The following is a 21,078-nucleotide window of genomic DNA, read 5'->3' on the forward strand; positions in this document are numbered from 1 at the left end:
GGGTGGGCCGTGGGGTGGATGTGCTGATCGTAAGCAGGGAGCCAGGTGCCCCGCAGCCAGCTCCCACCTGGGGGCAATTTCAGGGGCATCCACGGGCATCACCTGTCACGCCAAGTCCCGCTCCCCCAGGAGCACCAGGCACCGCCCGCGGCCAGGAACCTTTGGATTTGACCTTGCTTGTTCTTTATTAACCATGCGGCTATGAGCAACGGCCGCGGTAATCCCTGGCAGTGCATCAGCAGGCCTATATTAGCCCCCATGAAAATTACATTTTGATTTGTCTATTGATTTTTAAATTTTCGAATCAGTGTGGACTCACTTCTCAGCGGCTGCCTTCTTATCGCTGCCTACCTGTCTGCAAACTCCACACCGCAGCTATCCCCCATGCTTGCCTCTCCCCGGGCAGGACCAGCTTTCTCCCTCCACTGCCTCCTGCTTGCTAAAAACACGCTATTGAAAGCCCCATTGCATCATTTAGCACATTAGGGCGTCCTACTCCAGTCAGAAACCATTGGTTCCAAGGCACAGCTGCTGCCAATTACCACTACTTAACTGGCACATTAAACACATAGTAAGAAATTAGGAGTTTCGGTCTGCTCTCTACTTAACAATAACAAAGTCGCTTGACCTTTTTTCAGCCACCACAATGGCTGCGCAAGCGGCTGCTTGACAAATGCACTTTGTAATGGGCTCTGCTCTTTCTCCTGTGACTGGTGGAACAGTTAATATCTCCAGTCGCGGCATTGAGATGAGCGCTCGTGATTCATTTGAGATGTCAATTCATCATCCCGTGCGGCCGGGTTTGTCACCACTTCCTCGCGGGACAGGGCTGGCGTGTCCCACAGGCTCTGGCTCTGGGGCAGCTCCTCCAGATGGGCACATGAGTGCGTGGCATCACAGCCATGAGGATTCAGACCTGGCTCGCGGGGCTTCGCCTCTGCAACCAGAACGAGCCTCAGCTATGGAGGATGCGGGGTGGGCACCCCTCCCTGGACCAAGCCTCCATTTAGGCCCAAACCTGCTGTCTGTGCACCATCTTCTGCTCCCAAACCTCTGCAGAGAAGCAGGACTGCTGGGGGGAGCACGGGTACATCATCCTCCAGCATCGTGCCCTGCCTAAGTCCCAACGGCCTCGGCCAGCCATAGCTCTGCATGGCCAGCCTGTGAGCATAGCACCGCCTCGGGTCAGCCACAAAGTTCACTGGGGCAGGGTTGGGATTATACAGGCAGGAGTCGTAGAGCCCCTTCCCTGCAGCCCAGTCCTCAGCAGGGCTGCAGTCCCCAGCGCTGCATCGGCACATTACAAGGCTAAGAGCAATGCCTGTGAGTCACAGGGTGCAGAACGGGGCCCCACACCCAGGGCCACCCCCAAGACACAGGGCAGGAGGCATGGGCAGGACTGCTATGCATTTGCAAAGGTGTCCTGGAGAAGTAGCTGCCCAGGCCCCTTGTCCTGCCAGGGAGGCAGCCCCTGCACAAGCAGCTGGGGCTGGGGCTGAGCCCCCACAGAGGGCAAAGCCATCAGGCTTCCCTTCTAGGAGCTCTGCATCCCTCCCGAATGCTGCTGTTCTCATGCATGAACTCATTGTGCCTATGGGACAGGCTCTACAAACCGGTGCAGCAGGGGAAGGGTTAATGGGAACCCTGGGAAGCTAGGGCCCTGCAGCAGCCCTGCTCCCCGCTGACCAATCAGGAGGCAGCCCCGCCCACAGCAGCAATATAAAAAGGGAGCAGGGCAGCCTGCAGAGGGCAGGGGGCTTCAAGAGGGAGGGTAGAGCTGTGGGGCCTCACCTCGGGGTGCAATCAGTCCGGTCTTACTTACCTGGCAGGGGAAGCAGCGTGACCACGTAGGCGAGCTCCCCAGGGTAATTGTCTCTGATATGTCCTCCATAGGAGGTCTATATGGAGCTGATTCTTTTTGGTATTGGGTGGTGGAACGGAGCTTGCTCCATCCACTCCATGCATTGCCTTGGTATTGCAGTGCTTCCAGGACCGGTGCAAAAAAACAGAAAAAAAAGCCTCACCTCGGGGTCTGGGGCTGGATGCACAACGCACCCACTCCCCAGGGGAGGGGGGTTGCAATGCCTGTCTCCCCAGGGGCTTCCCGCCTGGCTAATCCAGCAGGACACTATGGACCTGGACACACCTGGGCCGGCCCCGAAAGGCTGCCCGTGCTGTAGAGCCCTGCTCCGCTCCCCGCAGTACTCCTGCTGCGCTCACATAGCCCCTGCCTCGCGCCGCGTCCTGTAGCCACGACTCCGTTAGCAAGTGCCAGCCAAAAAACCAGGCAGCCCCATGCTCTGGTGCAGCCCGATTTCACGCAGAACGTGCCACGTGGCTGCCCCGTGAGAGGTGGGGCGGGCGTGTCGGCTGTGGGCAGTGCGGTACCTTATCATGGTCACACACCTCTGTGCAGGTACCTGCTCCCTGGGATGGTTTGTGCCCCCCTCTTAAGCTGGTGTCTTTTGGTCCTCTGAAACCAGGCCGAGCCTTCAGCAGCCCCGTCCTGGGCTAGGCCGGGCCCCGTTCCCCACGCAGCAGGTGTCTGGAGAACTATGCGGGCGTTCGGCTGGGGAGGAGACAGCCACCCTTTCAAATCTGTCCTTGGCTTCTTTTTATAGCAACAAGCCATGTGCGGTGATGATTCACAAACATGGCTCAAAGGATTGTGAGCGCTGCCTTTCACCAGCTCCCCGCAGCCAAGCAGCTCGTATTTGCGAGCTCTGTCCTAACTTAGCACCCTCTCCTAAGAGACTCGAACACTAGCTCGTGCTCTTCCAGAGGGGCTGGGAGCCTGCCCCCGAGACAGTAACTCCCTTCTCTGCATTCGGGGCAAAATGCAACGCATGCACCAGAATCGCTGCAGGTGTCTGCTTTGGAGCAGTCCTGTCGCATACAGCAATGCCCCTAGGGGCTCTTTCCCAGCAGGTTCACCCCAATTTTCGGGTCAGATTCCAGCCTGGGCAAGCCCGTGCTGCCTTAAGTGGTCTCCACAGGTCTGTGTAAGGTCATCTGCCACCGTGCTATCCAAGCACCAAAAATAGCCCTCTCCAAACCGCCGTGCCAGCAGCAGCAAGCTCCCAGTTATTGCTGGTGGGAGGGGGAAGGGGGGTCTTTAAATCAACATGCCACGAAGGAAAGCAACACGGAGCCCTCCTGGATTTAAACTAAAGGAGTTATCCTCAGCTTTGTGCTGTGCGGTGTGGATGGCGCACCACGAATGTTGTGTTCAGCCCAACACTTGACTGCACAACCAGAGGTGGAGAGACACCCCTTTGTGTATATACATAGATAGACAGCTAGATAAACCATACAATATATACCATAGAATATAGATATACTATATAATATAGACCATATGGATATACCATATAAGATATAATAGAGGCTCACCCCCAAAGCCCAAGGCAGCTACATGTGTGTACATCCAATGCGAGTGTACATTGCACGTCAACAGACGTGTGCTGTGCCTGCAATGATTTCCAGCTCATTCTAGATGAGAAGAGCTCTTTAAAGACGTTCTTGATGCGATAGTGCAGAACTGGCAGCACACACCCCACCGACAGCGCTGGGAGATGCGGGCTTCCCCCTTTCAGCGGTGCCCAGCGCCCTGTGCAGTGGGCGGCTTTGAAGTCCTGCATCCCAGGCACACAGCAACCCCCTCCTGCCAGGGGATGGAAACCAGGCCACGCTGCTATCTGCCCAACCAGCAAAGGTTGGATACAAGGCGAAAGGGCTGCAGCGGGACAGTTTCCCTCCCAGCAGGTCTGAGCAGGGCGCTGCCCAGGCTGAGGCTGCATGTGGCAGGGCAGAAAGTCACCCGAAATCCAGGAGCGGTGTCAGCCAGCTGCAGGGGAGGGGGACTCAGCCCACCCCAGAGAGGGACTGTCTGCTGCAAACAATTAGTAGCTCCTTTGCAGGACGCTGCAATGCCGCCGGCTTCTTCCCTCACCCAAGGGCCGCTGGAGAGTGGGAAAAGCAGCTCCCTCGTCTGGAGCCACCACTAATGACTGTGGTTACCATCCTTGACCTGACCCGCGGCACTGCGAATTGCCTCTCCCCAGCTCTCCGAGCGATAGACAAACCCACCGGCCGGCGAACCCCTCGCCCGGTGCCACCGCAGTGGTCCTGACAGCTGGACTGTGCACCCGTTGGTCACCGAGCAAACAGATTATACAGAAAAGCTGTGGCTGGCTGCCCGGGCTGGGGTTGACCTTTGCCTGCTAGAAACAACTCTGCTTTTAAACTCGGTCCAGGAGCTGGGAGCTCTGCCTCGCCAGAACGAAATGCCCTTTCCATGCACGCTCCAAACAGTGGGGGACTCTGCCGTGCAAGTGTTGACATAGACTGATATGTTGACAAAGACAAACTTCCTTTCACCCACCACTAGTTATTAATACAGCATAAACCTGTCTGCTAGGACTACTGATGGGATATAAAATATAGGGAATGATTTTCGCAGACAGCTAATTGCCAAGTTTACAGCAAAAAAAAAAAAAAAGCTCACCCTGATGAAAAATAATAAGAGGGGGTTGAGTATTTATAGTGTTTCCTCTTTTGCTAGGGGTATTGGATGCAGAAGGCCTGAAGACAGCAGTACGTGTTTGCAGATACCTCCTGCTCTTGAATTGGCTCCTTGTCTACAATCTACTGCACACTGCGAGGATGTGTATTAAAGTGAGTGTTATCACAGTAGTGGGCCTTAATGAGCTCAGTGTGCTCGAAGCCAGCAAGCGGCGTGGCGGGTTTGTACAGCAAGTCGGAGCCGCGGTACCGTGCCACTCCGTCTCCTCTGGCACCGGCATTTAACTTTTATTGACAATTAATGCCATGGGAAGGGATGCTGCCATCGAGGCGGGAAAGCCTCGCGTTGTTTTAGTGTGTCATCAATTAGCTGTTCGTGAAACAACCAAACAAAGAGGCAGCCTTCGGGGGAAATAAAGACCTGCCAAGCGCATCACCAAGTCTTCCCCACCCGAGCACAGCTCCTCTCCGTCCCGAGCACTGCAGACACTTTCAATCACAACCGGGTTCACGGTTGCTCCAAAGGGCCATTTCCTCCCCTGCCCTTTTCCAGGGAATTGCTGGGTGACTTGCTGCCGTGCGAGGCATTGCCTGGGCTTGCAGGAGGAGTGTCACCCCTGATCAGTCTCACACAGTGGCAGTAAATAGACTCCAAGTGGATACAGAGACTTTTTTTTTTACCTTGAAGTTTGCAAGAAGAAGGATTATAGAAGTAGGAGATAAAGCATTACCTGCCTCTGGCATCTACCCAGCTCCCAGCTACTCATAAAACTCCCAGTTGTATGCTCACAACCTGTATTAATCACCTAGCAAAGGTGACACTCGGCCTGCTGGGAACTCGAAGGAGGGAAGGAGAAGCAAATGAAGGGAGGTATGGATGGAAAGTGAGAGCATCTGGGAAACGCGGGTGCTGTCGGGCCGTGCCACCAGTCGGGACTGCATGACCATGTGGGGGGAAGCCAGTTTATGCTGAAGTCGTGCAGAAGTCTCCACCACCCCCAGCTTTAGAGCCCAAGGCTTGAGGGACAAAAAGGGGACTTTCCAAGTGTCAGACTCCCCATAGCCACCTGGGGTGATGGGGGTGCTTGGGTCAGAGCCCTGAGCCTTGCTGGACCCCAGTTGTCCCACTGGCGGCGATGGGAATGGCCCAGTTCAGCGCCGGGCGGAGAGAGCACCCTCCAGGGCTGCGTACTCAGGGATATCGATTCTATCTGTGGCTCTAACCGGCCAAAGCCCCGTGACAAAAAAGCCAAGTCTGGAATTTTAACCCATAACGAAGCCGTGAAATTGCAGAGGCTTAACCGTGAAGCCGCCCCGCTCCTGTCTGGGATATGCACAGACCTCGTGCCTGCAGAGGGATTCCTGCTCTCCCGATGGCAAGGCCCCTTCCCCAGCAGGATCCTGACACGGGGGCAGGCCCCATCGCATCAGGACTCAGCCTCAGGGGAGAGGCAAGTGCTGCCGGGGCTCTGCCAGGGCGGGGAGGAGAGCCTTGGGCTGGAGCAGCAGCATGGCGGGGCCGCTCCGCACAGACAGGATGGGCCATAATATTGATGATGGGTGTTCCCGAGTGGTGTGCCCCATTGGGACCACAGACACTGAGACCATTTTCCACTGAAAATGCAAACTGCAGCTGGAGTGAGGCAGGAGAATGTGTCTACACATGCATGAACGTGCTTTAGTTAATGCGCATTAAATCTAGTGCCTCCATTAGGAGGTACTAGGAAAATGCACATTAGCCTGCTTTGATGTGCATTAAAAACCATGTTATTTAGTCAACGCGCATTAAAATAAGCTAATGTGCATTAAGTGACACTTAAAAACCGTGCTTTTTAATTAGTGACACCTTAATGTGCATTAAAATAAGCTAATGCACATTAAGGTGCACATGTAGATGTTCCCGAATTCCCTAATAATTGTCTTCCCTTGAAGCAAGACCTCAAAGTGATTCATAAATAAAAGGAAACTCGTCCTTATCAACTCACTGCTGTTGTTTCCAAGCGGGTTAGGAAATGGCAATTATACTTAACTCGCAGCTGGCAAGTATATAGCAAGACGTAGCACCGAGCGGGATAAAAGATGAGATCAAGGTGCGCTACATAATGTCCTCGTAAAAGTTTGGCTCTGCGCAGACTTTGAAGTGGGAAAAGCAGCTCCGATTGTTCTTCTCAACCTTAAAGGAAAAAGCTCTACTGGAATCCTTAAGAATCACATAGATGATACAATTATAATTAATTGCTTACCAGCCAGTAGCTCCACTAGCTGAGCAGGGTGGCAGGGCTCCCATGCAGGTGGGGGACATCCGTGGCAGGGGAACGGGCGAGGGTCATGGCAAACAGCCCCAGGGAGGTGCAACTATCCTGCTTTGGCTCCGCTGGGAACTTGCTCCCATGCAAAGCCCTGCACGTGAGCCTGAAAGCCGATGAAGTCCCCACACCCAAGGTGGGGACCTGGCCCCATGGAACCACACAATTAATGCATTTTTCTATCTCAAGTCAGGAGAAAAAATGTCTTCCAGCCCTTCTGGGTGGAGGCAAGGTGCTGAACCCTGGGTCCAGCACCTGGGCCAGGCTTGGGGAGACGCTGGGTGTCCTGCTCGTGACCTCAGTTAGGCCAGGGCAGGATAGCAATACAGGAGGGTTCAGATGCTCGCATCCAAGCTGCCTCCCAGAAGCTGAGCTTTTATTTATTATCTGCCCTTTTGCATGTCATCTTCAGAAACGTCCCCAGAAATTGGCAGCTATTGCGTCCCCGGGGCAGAGCAAACCTGCTGCGAGGCAGTGGGGCTGTGACACAACCGATAGTGACACACGGGCCGTGGGGCACGTCTGCTCGGACCCCTCCTTTCTCCTCTCCTTTCTTGCCTCTTCTCTTCCCTGAGGATGACTTATTCTCACAAGAGCACGAAGGAGCAAGGTCGCAGGAAAAGCCTCGGCTGCAGCGTCAAGCAGGGCCCTGTGGAGCAAGAGTCGCACCCGGCCCGACACAGCGCAGCGGGGACAGCCGCCCCGAGATAGCTTCCTCCGTCTGGGGAGATCGATTTGCCCCCCGCGCCCTCCCAGGGCCGGTTGCCTTTAGCCCTGAATGCAAAGTAACTGCTGCTTATTTCCAAAGCAAATGAGTGCTGCAAAGGGCCTGGCTTGGAAATCAGCGTCATTCCCCGGGGACCCGACCCTCGCCCCACCTTCTTCTCTCTACCTTCCCGGTGTCACGGAGGTTGCAGGGGGATAAAGCAGCAACTACCATCTGGGAGCCATCAGGGAGGAGCGCGGAGGAGAGCGTGCCTCCGTGTGCCACCCTACCCACCGCCACCACGCTGCTCGGCCAGAGCCGGACTCCGGGCTGACGGGGAATCACTTGTGGGGCTTACTCAAGCTGGCTAGTCTCAAGACTTTCCCTTTCCGACCACCTATGCTCACGGGGCCGGTCAGGGGCTCCTCTGCAGCCATCCACTAGTCCAGCCACGTTTCTCCCCAGGCCCCGAGCTCAGCATCCCAACCTACCCCAGCTGCTTCCAGAGCAGCACCCGCCGGTCACCGCCAGTGGACTCAGCCTGCGACACGCTGGAGGCTGCCATCTGTGAGAAGGTGATGGGAGCTGACTTAATTGCAATTAAATCTTGGTCCAGTCAAGCCACGCAGCCTCCTGCCAGGGCCAGCCCAGAGCCCAGACCTGGCCAGCTGATGGGCAGCCACCGGGGCTTCCCGTCCTTCCAAGGCTTGAGTAATCTGCCTGGCCTGGTCCACCCTGCCCCTGCAAGGAGTCCCCATGGGAGCCCAGGAATGGGGTGGGTGGGCGCAGGCATTTCATCCTTGATGGGGGTCCTGGAGGGACGTGCCTGCTACAGGGCAGCCTGCACAGGCTCCTCCATTGCAGCAGGAGATGGCCCCGTGCCTTGGGACACATCTGAGCACCCTGGCGCTGCTGAAACACCGTGTGCATGCATGAGTCTCCCGATGCCTGAAGAAGGGCATTTGTGCCCAAAAGCTTGCAAAGAGCATTTTTTCCAACTATTTAGTTGGTCTAATAAAAGATATCACATCTACCCAAAGAACCTTGCCTGCCTGTGTGTGCATGTGTACATGTGTGCATGCGCAGGCGTGTGAATGTGTATGTGTGTATGTGTGCACAAGTGACCCAGCCCCCCAGCTGAGAGCCTCAGGAGGCGCCGAGCCTCCAGTGCCATAGGGAGCACGGCCCGTCCCACACTCCCAACCAGGCCCAGCCAGGAGGAAAGGGGCTGGCTCTGCACTTCCTTCCCCAGGTCCCCTGCCCTGGTGTCCCTTTGCAGACAGCTGTTTCATGGAGCATGTTTCATAGTTTCATAGTTTCTAGGGTCAGAAGGGACCTGAGCAGATCATCTAGGCCGACCCCCTGCCATGGCAGGAAAGAGTACTGGGGTCAAACGACCCCAGCAAGATGTTCATCTAACCTCCTCTTAAAGCCCCCCAGGGTAGGGGCCAGCACCACTTCGCTTGGAAGTTGGTTCCAGACCCTAGCCGCCCTGACCGTGAAGTCGCGCCTCCTGATATCTAACCTAAACCTGCCCTCTGAACGCTTGTGACCATTATTCCTGGTCACTCCTGGCGGTGCTCGGGGGAACAGGGACTCCCCCAATGCCTGCTGGTCCCCCCTGACTAATCTGTAACAGGCCACCAGACCCCCCCTCGGCCTTCTCTTGTGGAGGCTGAACAGGTTCAGGTCCCGTCACCTCTCCTCATAGGGCCTGCCCTGCTGCCCCTGACCATGCGGGTGGCCTCCTCTGGCCCCTCTCCATGTTGTCCACGTCCCTCCTGAAGTGCAGTGCCCAGAACTGGATGCAGTACTCCAGCTGCAGCCTGACCAGTGCCGCATAGAGGGGGAGGGTCACCCCCCTGGACCTGCTCGAGATGCATCTGTGGATGCACGACAAGGTGCGGGTGGCCTTCCTGACCGCGTCCCCACACTGCCGGCCCGTGTTCATCGTGGAGTCAATGATGACCCCCAGATCCCTTTCCGCCTCTGTGCTGACAAGGGGGGAGTTCCCCAACCTGTAGGTATGGTGCCGGTTGTTCCTCCCGAGGTGCATCACCTTGCACTTGTCTGTGTTGAAACCCATCCTATTCTCATCCGCCCACCCCTGTAACCTGTCTAGGTCTGATTGTAGCCTGTTGCTTCCTTCCAGTGTGCCCACGTCCCCCCACACCTTAGTGTCATCAGCAAATTTGAACAGGGTGCTTTTTACCCCCTTGTCCAAATCGCTGATGAAGATGTTGAACAGTGCGGGCCCGAGGACCGAGCCCTGGGGGACCCCACTGCCCACGTCCTTCCAGGTTGAGAAGGGCCCATCCACTACCACCCTCTGGGTGCGGCTCTCCAGCCGGTTGGCGACCCATTTGACTGTGTGGGTGTCGACACCACAGCCCCCAGTTTCTTGATGAAAACGGGGTGAGAGACGATGTCGAAAGCCTTCTGGAAGTCCAGGAAGACTATATCCACTGCTACCCCTGCGTCCAATGATCTGGTGATCTGATCATAAAAGGCCACCAGGTTGGTCTGACAAGACCTGCCACTGATGAACCCGTGTTGGTTGCCCCTAAGCATGCAGTCTCCTGCTGGCCCCTCCTGGATGTGTGCCAGCATAATTTTCTCGAACAGCTTGCCTAGGATCGAGGTAAAACTAAGCGGCCTATAGTTTCCTGGGTCCTCCTTCCTGCCTTTTTTGAAGATGGGGACCACGCTGGCCCTCTTCCAGTCCTCCGGTACCTCACCAGAGCACCACGAGTGCTCGTAAAGCCGTGCCAGGGGACTTGCGATGACCTCGGCCAGTTCCTTTAGAACTCAAGGGTGGAGATCATCCGGGCCGGCTGACTTAAACACGTCCAGCCCCTCCAGACGCTCCCTAACTAAATCCTCGCTAACCCGTGGCCCAGGTGTGCCTCCCCCGGGGCCCGGGGGGGTCCAGCAGGGAGGTGGCTGTTCTGGCCCCTACTTAGGAAGACGGAGGCAAAGAAATCGTTAAACATGTTAGCTTTGTCGTCTGGTGTGACGACCAAGTTTCCCAACGCGTCCTGCAAGGGCCCCACGTTACCCAGGACCTTCTTTTTACCCCCTACGTATTAAAAAAGGACTTCTTGTTGTCCTTAATCTGGGAAGCCAGTCCCAGTTCCATCTCTGCCTTGGCCTTCCTAACTGCCCCGCTACATCCCCGAGCAACTACAGAATAGCCCTCCCTGGTGATGACCCCTTCTTTCCATTGGGTGTAAGCCTCCTTTTTAGCAAGGAGACATTCCTGGATGCTTTCGGTGAGCCACGGAGGCTTGTGTGCTCTCCTGCTCCCTTTGATCCTCGTTGGGATTACCTTCCTTTGGGCTTGGAGGATCGTCTCCTTAAGGAGTGACCACTCTCCTTGGACACCTGGCTCCCCTCCCCTCCGGGACCTCAGCACATCCCCAACTATCCTCCTTAGCTCGTTGAAGTCCGCCCTCCTAAAGTCTAGGGCTGCTGCCTTACTGCCGGCCTTTGCCACCTTGCGCTGGATGGCGAATCCCGGCAGGCGATGATCGCTGTCGCCCAGGTGGTCGAGCACCCGCAGCCCCCGCACCAGGTCATCGCCCGTGGCCAGCACCAGGTCCAACAAGGCGTCCCCCCCCGGCGGGGCTGTGCACCTCCTGGGTTAGGTGGAGGTCCTGCGGTCAGACCTGGCCGACTGCTCCTCCCAGCAGATGTCCGGGAAATTCAGGTCCCCCATGACTACCACGTCCTTAGCCTTCACCACCTCTGTGAGCTGACCCAAGAATTCCTGGTCAAGCTCTTCCCCCTGGTTGGGAGGTCTGTAGTAGACCCCCGCCATTAAGTCTCTTTCCCCTCGGCTGCCTTGTACTCTAACCCAAAGCACTTCAGAGTGCCCCTCCCCTGCCTCCTTGCTAATTGTCGAGGATGTGCATTCCTCCTTAATATAGAGTGCTACGCCCCCCACTTCTCCTTCCTATCCTGTCCCTCCTGTACAGCCCATAGCCCTCGACATTGACCGCCCAGTCATGCGTTTCATCCCACCACGTTTCCGTGATCCCCACTATGTCCGGGCTGGTGTCAGCCAGCGGGAGGGTGAGTTCCTCTTGCTTGTTGCCCATACTACGAGCGTTTGTGTAGAGGCATTGAGGCCTCCTGTGGGTGTGTGTACTGACCCCCTCGTCCCAGCGTTACCCTGGCCCCTCTCTCTTACCTATTTGCTTCGCTGGGGCCACGGGCTCATCCATCAATTACTTGTCTGTCCACTGCAGTGCCTAGGGGGAAAAAAAGTCCCCTTAAGTCTCTTGTCACAACCACTCTGTGGTGGTGCGGACGGCCCCTTGTGCCTGGGTCTCTGGCTGCGGCCCCGTCTTCGTGAGCAGAGCCACCAGAGCTTTCTGCTGGTTAATTGCTGGCACACTCTCACTGCAAACATGAAACACCCCCTGACAAGCCGCGTGATTTATTACTGCCCACTGCAAAACGGAACAAAATCAATTGGCTATTACCTCACTTAGCGAGGGCTTGTCACCGCCTGGGAACCGGGTGTGAAAAATACAAGCCAGGCACGGCCCAGGCAGCCAGCCCCTGTGCCGGGGCTGCGCCACCTGCTCCGTGGCAGATAACATTAGGGCCGCGCTGGAGATGGGCTTTTCTTTTTTCCCAATCATTGCAGTGTCGATGCAACACGAGCTTATTCCTGCGCCGCTGTTATTAATTATACAGATGTCATCGCGGGCTCTGCGCCCCGTAAATTTTACAGGAGATGCAAAGCCCTGACAGAATATTTGTGTATGACAGGCGCACGGCCCCTAATTAATCACACGGGTTAACCCTCCGGTGCCCGGGCATTTCCAACCCACTGCAGTCTCCCCGGCTGCCTGCTGCAAGCCAGGTGCTGCCTGGAACGACACAGCTGCCTGGGAGCCACGTGTGGGAATGCGTCGCTCCGTGGCAGGTAGAAAATAGGCTACAGGGAAGGACATTTGGCTTGTGCCGGAAATCACGGGGGAGGAATGGACCTCAGCAGTCGTGTCATTCAGCCCCTTTGGCACAGCAGCATCCAGGCGCTCGCCTGTCTTTGAGCAGGACGTGTGACCATGTCCGCTGGGTGACGGAGATTGCACAGCACCAAAATCATGCCCAGTGCCAACGCATCCATCACGTGCCTGCTCCCTGCAAGGCCCCATGCCATTCTGGGCAGGCCAGGAGACCCAGCCACATGTCCTGAGAGCCTCTTATATTGATAGCAGGAAACTTCCCACTTATTTTCCCAGTGCTGGTTCCTTTGCCTCTGCAGGCAAAAGGAGAGAGAGCCATGAACCCACAGTGTTCAAGGCGTGCTCGCTGGCAGCAGCGATAGCGAGTGGGGATTGACACCATCAGGAGACCACGTCTGCTCCCTTGCTAATCGAACCTGATGCTCACGAGAGCGGCCTGGACCAACCAGCCACAGCGTGCTGGTAAACGTGTGAGAAACAAAGCAAGAGCAGGGGAGCTGGCAGGCTTTGCTACCGTGGGGCCATTCACCATCCTCGGCTCCCTGATCACCCCCGGAGCCATGTCTGCATGGCCCCTGGAGGTCTGCATCAATGCACGTGTGCGGAGGGTCTGGCCAAAGCATCTGACATGTGTCCGTGTGGTATTTCAGAAGGGGAAAGGTTTCCCCTTCTGCATTTCATCGCCTTTGTTTCATTCCCAAATCACTTGCAGACTCTTCCAGCCCTAGCAGGGAGCTGGTCCTCCCAGGGAGCCCTGCACTTGCTGAGCAGAAGGAGGCTGCATTATTTATAGACTCCGGATAGATATTTCACCCGCGGCCCGGCCCGCTCCCAGCATTCCCTCCATTCACAGATCATTAAGTAGCACTTGCTGACATATAAGGCAATGCAAGTGGGGTGGTTAACTTTGAATACTGCCATCCATCCCGGTGCTAAATGAGATTCCGCGAGTAATTGTCCAAGGAGCTGGGATAGCTTTGCCCTGCCAAATAAAGCAGAGTTTAGAGCATCCATGAACACCTTGAGAAGTGCCATCCTCGTCCAGGAAACCACACGCTTCGTGTCCCGGCAAACCCGCTCGTTGGTTGGTGGCATCGCACAGGCAACCAAGGGCCCCGTCTAGGTGACGGTTCTGGGCTGAAAAGACCCATCCTCCTCTCTGGTTTTTCTCCCCTCCAGCAAATTTGCTCTCCAGAGAGAAATCGGGGAGTCCTGCAGCAGCCTTTCCATGGGAGAAATTGGGGGCAAAATACCCAGCTTCTTCCAAGACGGTTATTACACAGTGAAGATGGGGGTTGCGTGGTGTGGTGCAGGACTGGCTAAGTCTATCCCCCGAAACCTGGCTGTCGGTCCTGTGATCCAGCATGGCCTTTTGCTGCTGAGAAACAGCGAGCCACTTCCAAGCCCCGTGCCTGGGCCTTGCATTGCAAAGGGAGGTGTTTTCCCAGCGCTGCAATGCAGCCACCTCTGGGGTGAGCGGCACGGCAAGATGGGCAGGGGCCTATTCGCCAGGCAGAGTGCTGCTCTCTGTCCCCTGGCAGCATCGCCACGGGGCAGAGCCAGAAGACAGACGCTCTGCCCCTAAAACCACTTTGGGGGTCTGGGTGCTGGGGGTCGGGATGCCGAGGGGCGCTGGAAAGGCTGCACAAGCCCCTCGCCCCTCCCAGCTCTGGGCAGCATTTGCTAGAGGCCGCCCCACCCTCTTCACGGCTCCTTTAGACGTGGGCCGAGGCCTCTGCCCGGCGCACAGGGCTCCAGGGGATCAGGTTGCCTCCACAAAGGGGGCTTTGTTGGTAGGAACAGGTGTCCGGCCTCCCGCTACCCGCCAGGCTCGCTGCGCCGGCTCCCCCGGCGCGCACCACGTCTGGGCTCTGCGGAGGTGAGGCCACTTCTCCCGTGGGCTGGCGTCCCGCATGGGGCATCGGAGCCAGGCGCCGCGTGGCTCCCAGGCTGTTTCCATTTCGGTGCAGGGAGGAACCGTGGGGCTAGTGGAAAATGCTCGTTCCCCGAGTATGGGGCTCTGAGCTCATGCGTCTGTTTTTAGCTCCCCATCCTCTCTGGAAGCTATCTCAGGCATGTTTTGGGAATACAGCACGTATTTTTATGAGTGGGATTTGCAAGGGTATTTTCATCGTCGATGTGGAGACAGCTGGGCCTGCTGCCAGGCCGAGGAAGCTCAGCGGCAGAGGCACGAGGGAGAAGCAGGCTTCGTACTGGGGCTTATATTTAGCTGTGGGGGAGCGGAGTCATTTTGAAATGTCCTCCTTGTGTCTCCTCTGCCGGCCTGCCCCCTCGCCCGCGGCACACGCAGGCAGCCTTGACCCAAGCCGGGCAAGTCAAGCGGAGCGTGTCCCAGTCGGATGCCACTCGCTTTCCCAGCCGCCGCGAGCACAGCACTCTCAGGCATCGCCAGCGTGAGCCGCAGATGCCTCTCCAGGGCACGGCACGGCATCGGTGCCGGGTGGCTAACACTGATGTTGTGTACAAGCGCACAATGCCAGTCACAGTAAGAGCCCAAGTGTGTCCCCAGGAGCTGCGCAAAGCAACCCTGCCCTGGCGCGGTGGAGGCAAAGGTGGCTTTGAACGTGGTCTCAGCAGGGTGAGAGCCAGAGATGCCCATTAACACACCCCTCCTCGACTGTGCCCCGGAGTGTGGCGCAGCCCCACACACGCTGCACGGGGCACGAGCAGGGTCAGGGGGCACTACTCCTTGCTTCGTGGCCCAGATATGGCAGAGCTGCAGATGTGGATGGTTTAATAATGAAAAAAATGGACCACAAAGTCGTATCGGTACGGGGGAGTTCACTGGCGCCCGCAAAGGCAGGCACGTGGCCAGCGCCCTGCAGTCGGGTGTCGAGGGGAAGACGATCCAAACCAGTCTCGAGTCTGTGGGAGTTTGCTCTGAGGGCATTGACGTGTTACAGTTCAGCAAGGGGGACACACGTGACGTCCAGCGCAGCCCGGCAGCTCCTTCTGCTTAGACTTCTGGTTTGGGGTACGGTGAATCCCCGGCACTGCGGGACCCATGTATTCACTGCAGGAGGTTGTGCCATTAGCAAAGTTGTGCCGTTAGCAAAACACAATCAAAAGGAATCGTGCTGATGATTTCAAATCACCGCTTCGTGCGCTTCTGCAACTTGGAGTTTTCCACACGACGGGACCTCGGTTCTCTGGCAGCGCCCCAGCGCTCACGCACGAGCTCGCGTGGATCTTTCTGCTTTGGCATTTTGATGGCAGCCCTGCTTAGCTGCCCTGCGCCATGCAAACCTGAGCATGGGTCTGGGTCCTGCTTGGGGGAGTTTGTGCCCCAAGAAGGCCAGGGACAGTCGGGGAGTGGGGCTGGGGTGTGACACTGCACAGAGTCCTGCACCTCGGCCACATGCAAGGCAGCTCCAGCTCACCCCACGGCTCCCTCAAGCCCTTGGAAGGGTTTATCATAGAGTCATAGACAACGAGGGTGTGAAGGGAGCTCAGGAGGTCACATGGAGTCCAGCCCCCTGCTCAAAGCTGGAGCAGCCCCAACTGCATCATCCCAGACAAGGCTTTGTCTACTCGGGTCTGCAAAACCTCCAAGGATGGAGACTGCACCACCTCTCTGGGGAGCCTGTGCCAGCGCTTTAATACCCTCCTGGTGAAAAAGGTTTTCTTAATATCCAAACTAAACCTCCCTTGCTGCAACTTGAGCCCATTGCTCCTTCTGTCATTTGTCAACACTGAGACCAGTCCAGCTCCATCCGCTCTGCAACCCTCTGCAGGGAGGTGAAGGTGCTATTCAATCCCCCTCGGTCTTCTCTTCTGCAGACTCAATCAGCCCATTTCCCCCCGCCTCTCCTCACCAGTCCTGTCCCCCAGCCCCCAAACCATTTTCATTGCCCTCCACCGGACTGTCTCCAACGTGTCCACATCCTTTCTGTCGTGGGGACACAGGCCTCCAGATGCGGCGTCCCCAGTGCCGGATGCAGGGGAAGAATCGCTGCCCTCCACCTTTTTGCACAGCTTTGGTGCCAAGGCAGGGCTGAGAACTTGGGCATAGCCTGGGTCTTTGGGCAGATGGGAGAAGGGGTGACACGGAGCAGATGGGAGACATCTGGGTAAAAACAAAGACCAGCAAGGCTAGATACGGCGGTAGCTGGCGGAGGGGAGAGGCAAGGACTGACCCGACAGAGCAAGCGGCAAGGGGCAGAGCTAGGGGGGCCTGGGAAGGGCACGAAAGAGCTTGACCTTGCAGGGACGCGGGGCGCGCGGTGCGGGGCTGGGGCCCGAGGTGGCCAGCGCACGGGGCAGGGAACATGATCCCAGCAGCTGCGCTCAGCGGGGCTGCGCCGGGGGCTCGCACGCAGCTGGCCCAGGCTGCCCTGCCAAAGGCCGCTCCCACCCGAGCAGCCGGCCTCCCTAGGAAAGCAGCATGTCGCAGGAAACTCTTGGTCAGGGCACACATGGCCAACAGGGGATTTTCGATGGAAACCCCCGTTCTATTTAATGCCATTTTCACTGAAACACGGGACTGTTTTGCTTCTTTTTAAACAAAAAAAAAGACTAGGTTTTTTGCATTCCAGAAATTTGCTTTTTCCCCGTTTCTCCCTGGTTTTCAATTGCTTGCTGCAGGATGCGATGGAGCGAGTAGCTGCTTCCTTTTCCTACCCTCACTTCCCAAGACACGGACTAAACCAGTGCACGAAGAACAAGCCTCCCAGACCCCACCCGTATTGCTGCACCTCGAGGCGACAGCCGCAGGCTGGTGGGGAAGGAAGGAAGAGAAACGTCCTGACATGTGAAATGACAACATTTCGCAAATTTCCCCGATTCTGCCCAGCTCTGGCCACCACGCTGAGCATGTGGGCCAACTCCTTGCCCCACCTCCAGCAGCTACGCCACCCAGCTAGAGTCGCTGAAGGGCAAGGGGCATCAAAGGTGGGTGAGTGCCCTGCTTCCCTGCAGCAAATTGGGCTGAAGGCTCAGATGAGCGCACATCGTAGAGACCGAGGGGGATTGAACAGCAGCCTTCACCTCCCTGCCAGGGCCTGCGAAGAGGACGGAGCTGGGCTGGTCTCAGTGGGGGCAGGTGATGGGACAAGGAGCAATGGGCGCAGGCTGCAGCAAGGGAAGTGGATGCAGGTCCTTGCAGCTGGTCCCTGCTCCGGGCCTGCGGGGAGGAGACAGGACCAGTTGCTTGGCCATTTTGGCGCAGGAAATGGCCGCTGACACAGCTGCACCCGTCACTGGCGCCACCGCCACGCACCAATCCCCTGATTGCGTCCCCGTTGTCATGCCACTCAGCGCAGAGCGCTGCTAAATTAGAGCCACTAATTGCACCTCTCTTTGAAACAATCAGGATGACAAATCAGCGCTAATCTCCTCGGTTCGAGATGATAGCTACCGCAGGCTGCCCTTGCGAGGATTAATCATCCTCTCATCAGTGTTATTATACCCGTGCCGTCTGGGAGGGACCTTCCGGCTGCGTGGTGGGGCTCAGCACCACCGAGGCGCGCCCAGCGCCTGCCCCAGCCTCTCGCTGCCTCCGCTCCGGGGCGGTGCCACGGCAAGTGCCGCCTACTCTTGTCTTTACCAGCACGTGTGGATCCTGCCCGGATTAGCTCAGGCATTGCAGCACGTGTCGGGGCCACATGGAGCCCTGCAGCAGTCCGTGATGCCATGTGTGCCACGGGGTCCGGGGCCACGTGCCTAGCATGCTCCTGGTCTGTGATAGCCGTGAGACCACTCGAACCCAGGAAGAGCATGCCCAACCTCTGCCCTGCCTCACGGCTGCCACGCCGGGCGTCCACGAGGCGCCGAATGGCGGGGACACCTGGGAGCACGGCTGCTGGGCCCCGAGGGGGAATGCCAGCTGGGAAAGGACAGAAGATTTGCTGGATTAACAGAGACAGCCCAGGTGTGGCTTCGAGGTAGAGGCGGCACGTGGCCGGCGGTCTGACACGGTGGGGCGCTGGATCCAGCCGCACGTCTCCATATCTAGCCGCAGGTCCTGCGCTGTTTCGGCTGGAAGGGCCAGGAGGCCGCGCCTCCACCAGCGTGTCCATGCCAAGGTGCGTGCACCCAGAGCCTGCCCACCCCGACCTCCGCCCGCACCGCTGGCTCTGCCCATGCACAGCAGCTCCGCTAGGTGTTAGCGTTTAGATGCTGCCGTAAAAAGGCAACAATGCACTTGAGTTGCATAAAGACCCCAGTTTTGGAAGAGAAAAGGCACTTGACGTTTCCTCCAGGCAGGCCCGTCAGGTCCCCGTTGAATGTAGTGACAGAAACCTCACAGCTCCTCCAAGCTCTGAAGAAAGGGGAAACAGAGGCCGCCCGAGAGCTCGTACGTGTGGGGAGATGTGCATGTGTCATGCCCACGCAATGCAGCATCTCTAGGTGCGTCTTCTACATGCACACGCATGAACGCATGAACTATTCCACCGAGGTCCGTCTCAGGCACCTTCACGCGCACGTGCATGCACAGAGGCACCACCGTCCTCTTCCCTAGTGACCTCCCAAAGCCATCAGCCGCTCGCTGCCTCTGCGTGCTCACCCCAGCCAGCCCCGGGCCGGGACTGCTTTCTCCTGCCCATCCCAAACCTGCTGCTGTGGGTGCATGTGTCGCTCGTGGTCACACGTGACAATGAACTGCAGCACGGTCAAGCAGCAAGTGGCCAAGGGCTGAATCGGCCCCGCTCCCCCTCGCAGGGTCGCTCGGGCTGGGGTGACTAGCGGTGCCAGACAGCCAAGCCCCGGTGCCTCCAGCGCAGCGAAGGGGAGGCCGTCCCTGTTTTCTCCCCCCCGCTGTAATAGGGCTCCCGAGCACAATTATTCCCCGCTGTCGCTGCCCATAACAAAGCCCCTGCAGATCAAAGGAAAGGGTTAAGCTCCGCGCCGTCACCGCAGCCCGTCTTGGAGGTCTGAGCGCTGCCAACTCCTGAAAAATTGCCACCAGGCAAGCTGCTGAGAATAATCAGAATAAGATTGGAAGGTGTCCACATCAATCAATCACTCGCTGACAGATGACTGGAAGCCCCCACTGTGACCGCGGACAGCTGACCAACGCTCAGCTCAAGCTGCAGCCTAACACGAGACTGTTTGTTTCGTGTGGGTGGCTTCTGCGTTATGACCTTAATAGTCAATCAATCTTGCAATGAGTGGTCAGCCTGACACAGACATTAATTATCCATACTATTCATGCATTGAAAAGCTTTATCTTTCAAGCCTCCGTGTCACTGGGGTAGCAAAAGGAGAACCCAGAGCAGGAAAATGAATCCAGCCTGGGTTTCCTAGCAGGCAGGAAGGGGGTCCCCGGGCCTGGGTGAGGGGGGGTATGGAGGGTGGCGTCCAGCACGTGGGGGTCTCGGGGTGCAGCTCGGGCTTCACTGCACATCCCTTCTTCACTGCACGGCCACAGTGAGGCTTTGCTGCTGCTGTCGCACTGGTCACGGCCCAAGCCAGGGCCCCCAGAAAGGAGGAGACGACATAAGAGGATACAAGCACTCATCAGTTAAACCGCACGCTCGTTAGGAAGCGCCTTCTCCCCACAAAGTCCTCTTAGTGACGAGCCTTCCCGCCGGCCCGGGGAACCTCGTGACGCCTCTGCCTGTCCCGCGCGCGGCCTGGCGATGCGGGATGCGGAGGGTCGTCGTCGGAGCAAACCGATGCAGTCACCTCCCGGCCTCCAAAGCCACGCTGGAAAACCGGGCTGGCCGCAGGAGGAGCTGGGGGTCGGGAGCCGCCGGGCCAGGCCCGGGGAGGCTGGCCCATTCCCCAGGGGCGAGCAGCCCTGCTCCGAGTGGGAGAGGATGAGCTCCTCTGCACTGCAGCCCAGGCGCGTTGTGCTGCTCCCGGGGTCCGGCTGGACCTGGCAAAGCCCCGTGGCCAGCCACGAGCTCTCGGGCCCACCTGGAGATGAGCTGCCCTGCCCCGGGGGACTACCGCCTCCTCGCTCGGGGCTCCGGCCTCCCCCGCCGTGCTGCAGCCAGAGCCGGGCCACTGCCGTGCTGGCTTGCATCCCTGGCACCCAAATGGTCCCGGCTATATTGGCCTTTCCCTTCTTATCCGCCATCGCCATCGCCCCATCTGGGCACCGTGGGCTCCCGCGTCCAGAGCCAAGGGCCGAAGGCTTCGTCTCTGCCCCCCTGCCCAGAGAGGTGGCAGATGGTCAGTCCCCGGCTGCCCGGGGCAGGGTCCTGTCGGGCCGGCAGGGTGGTGGGGCGGGGGCGGCCCCACCCACAGGGCCCGGCTCTGCTGGAAACAGCCTTTTCCAGAAAAAATTCCAGTCGATTTTTTTCCAGTGGTTAATTAGGGGGGAAAGGAAGCTTTTTTTTTTTTGCATTTTAAAGTTTAAAAAAACCCCAAAATTTCAGCATTGTGTTTCTCTTCCCCCTTTCTGGTCCAAAAGGCAGCAGCATGGTGTGGAGCAAAAGGCTCGGGGTGGGCGAGGCGGTCACTTTCCCCTTTTATTCCTAGTCTCCCTTTCCCCTGCTATGCTGGCAGGGGCTACTCGAGGGAGGATCGTGTCCCCCGAGGCGGCACCCGCGCGATTCGACGAGACGCCATTACGAAAACCGTCTCCTGTTTTGCT

This window comes from Crocodylus siamensis, chromosome 9 (genome assembly GCF_052110815.1).
Source record: "Crocodylus siamensis isolate JL-2025a chromosome 9, ASM5211081v1, whole genome shotgun sequence".
Taxonomy (NCBI): domain Eukaryota; kingdom Metazoa; phylum Chordata; order Crocodylia; family Crocodylidae; genus Crocodylus; species Crocodylus siamensis.